Here is a 3,415-nt window from a genome sequence, read left to right as displayed (position 1 = left end):
AGCATGCCGCACCGAACGTCATGGCTATCATTTCGTAAACATCGGGAGCCTTCTGACCATCACCATCGCGCCACAAAAACCTCTGTGAGCAACGATCTTCCGGGCGCATTACGACTTGGTGAAACATCTCCTGAATATCTGCGCATACTGCGACAGCACCTTCTCTTAAATGAAATAGAATTGACACCAGAGAGCGATACTGCTGAGGACCCTTAAGCAATTGGGAATTCAGCGAAACTCCATTTGATGTCGCTGCTGCGTCGAACACCAATCGCAGTTTACCTGGCTTTTGGGGGTTTACCACCCCAAAGTACGGAAGATACCAAGTCCTTGCCGTTGTTTCCGCGGCTTCACGTGGCAGCAGCTTACGCGCATAATTTTTGACGACATACGTTTCGATGATATTTTGGTAGGCCTTGCCAAATTCGTTATCCTTAGCCATACGTCGTTCGATGCCCATAAGGCGTCTCAATGCCATGCTGTAACTGTCTGGTAGCTCGATCCTGTCGTACTTCCACAACAACCCGGTTTGAAATCTATCATTCAACTTCAATGTAGTTTCTTCAAGAATACGTTTTGCCCGCATATCATCTGCGCTTTCAATCGGCGGTGCAGCTCTTACTCCAAATGAATCGACGCTGAAATAGTCCTTTATCATATTGTGCATCTGGCAGTCTGATGCGTTGACGTGAAGGCAAGACAGCTTCCTTGGGGCGGGGTGGTCGACGGTCCAAATATGACACAACCGAGATCTGTAAACGCTGCGTATGGTCCCTCATGGTTCGTCGTCGTGGCCCGGATAGGCAGACCGAGATGGCAGTGGTCTAGTCCAATTAAAACTTTAGGCGTTACGTTTTGATACGGCTGTACCGGCATTTTACCTTGATACCTTTCGACATTACGGATATCACTCTGACTGAGGCTTTGCATTGGCAAGTTTAAATTGGCTACACCATGGACGTTCCGTAGCATATGACGTTTCTGCATTCCCAAACCACTGACAAACAAATCAACCAAGGCGACGGGCTGATTTACGGCGTTACCTCCAAACCATTGAATTTCTACGTGACGTTTTTCGGCGCGAAGTCCAAGTTCCTTTACTAAAGAGTCGTCCATCATCGTAATCGATGATCCTTCATCGAGTAGTGCATACGTATTGAGTCGCTTATTTGGTCCATAGAGCGTAACAGGAATCACTCTAAATAGCAGATTTGCATTAGCGCGTGCGGAGCAGTTGAGGACCGAATTGTTAGGGCTTGGTGATTCAGGCGCTTGAGATTTGGCTGGCTGATCACCCTGACACTCATGCAACAAACGATTGTGGAACTTAGAGCAACCTTTCACTGAACAAGGTTTGCGGCGGCGGCAGTCGCGAGTAGAGTGACCAGGCCAAAGACAGCTAAAACAAAGACGTAATCGTTTTACCAGTTTCCAGCGCTCCGGTACATTGGCTTCGAGCAGACGTCGACACTCAGTAGATTTATGATCACCTTGACAAACGATGCATTTGGTAGTACGTTGTTCGCCGGCTGTATGCAATACTGCGCGTCGTTTAGATTCTTTTGCATCACTAGTCTGGACCATCTGTACGAAGCTCGCAACCTCAGTTAACCATTCACTAAAATTTACTATGGTTGGAAATGGCCGAATAGAAGAAGAATGACGAGCCCAATCCAAACGTTTATTAAGAGGAAGCTTCGCTACTAGTTCGTCCAATAAGGTTGGATTGGCCAAATGTTTATCTTCACCTATAGACTGAAGGAAAACTGTAAGGTTCTTAGTTGTGGTTGCGAACGAGACTAATTTGCCAATATTAGCTTCTGAGATAGGTGGTACCTCTCGTATAACTTTGAGTTGGCTCCGAATGAGCTGCTCAGGACGACCGAACCTAAAGCGTAGTTGCTCAATAATAAAATTCACATTGCTTGGGTGTATTAATAGGGACTTAACTACCTCCCTAGCTTCCCCTTTAAGGCATTTGTTAAGACGCTGGTTATTTTCACGACTGGAATAATTATAGACCGCCGTCGACTCTGTGAATGCTGCATAAAATATGGGCCAGTCCTCCGCTTGACCTGAAAACAATGGTAAATCTAACAATTTCCTGGGTGGTGGCATGTAGTTTATTGGCGGGGTATGGCTTGACAAGTTCGCTCGTAAGTTATGAGCGGAGGTGACGACCGGTGCGCTGGTATTGGATACACCATAATGTTGAGCCATGCTAGGTGACCAGGATGACCGACCATAGCACGACGTGGAGCTCGACGAAACGGTATGCGGGGCTTCATGTGAGGCGCTATATGACTCGCCTACTAATTGGGTCAGGGTACCATCAGGAGTAGCAATGTAGCTGGGCTGAATAATTGTTGCATAGTTGGCTGGCTGCTCATTCAACGAAGCTGTTGAATTCACTATATATGGCTGCTCATTTGCTGGCGATGCACTCGTCGATACTGGTTGCCCGACGTGAGGCCTATGCAACCCCATGGTACCACTGCCCGATACTATACTACCGATCGACGCAATGAATTTATTGTGCGTTGGAGTGGCTACCTGCGCAGCCGGCGTCACGACACATTGGTGATGCGTATATGTATTTAACCTAACAGGAGACGTGGCTGGTGGCATTAAATGTGATGATGCTGCTACTGTACGTTGGCGTTCGGTATCTGCGATTTTAACTTCTGCTTGCCTAAGTTGCAGCTCCAATCTAGAAATTTGTTGTTGCATTGCTAAAAGAATATTAACTTGCGATGCATTATACGTATTTGTGCTCACTGCTGTAGCGGCACTGCTGGCGTTCCACGGCGCAGAGACGTTGGCAGAGGATTCTACGGATCCGGCGGCGGCATTGGAGTTGACAAATGAAGCAATGTTAGCGTTAACAGAAGTGGCAGTGTTTCCATTAACAGAGGCGGCGGCGTTGATGTTGGTAACAGCGCTAGCATCGGCAGAGGCGGCGGCGTTGATGTTGGCAAAGCTGGCAGCGTTTCTATTGGCAGAGGCGGCGGCGTATATGTTGGCAGAGCTGGCAGCGTTTCTATTGGCAGAGGCGGCGGCGTATATGTTGGCAGAGCTGGCAGCGTTTCCATTGGCAGAGGCGGCGGCGTATATGTTGGCAGAGGTGGCAGCGTCAGACAAGGAGACGATCTTATGTACGTCGACTATGACCGGGGTGGTGATACCCGGACCAACACTGACATGGGCATTATTATAATTAGTGGAAAGTTCGCTTACCTGGTAAATCGGGCTAGGACTTGGTTCAAAAATATTAACATTCATATGTGATGTACTTGTTGTTGTTGGCATGGCGGCAAATATACTGGTTGGCTGAGCGTTATATGGCGGCGCGCTTGTGGGAGCACTAGGTGGCGACATAGTAGCAGTGGACGGCGGCGCACTGGATGGCATTTTG

Source organism: Eurosta solidaginis, chromosome 5, assembly GCF_040869045.1.
Source record: "Eurosta solidaginis isolate ZX-2024a chromosome 5, ASM4086904v1, whole genome shotgun sequence".
NCBI lineage: Eukaryota > Metazoa > Arthropoda > Insecta > Diptera > Tephritidae > Eurosta > Eurosta solidaginis.
Note: the sequence above shows the minus strand (reverse complement) of the source record.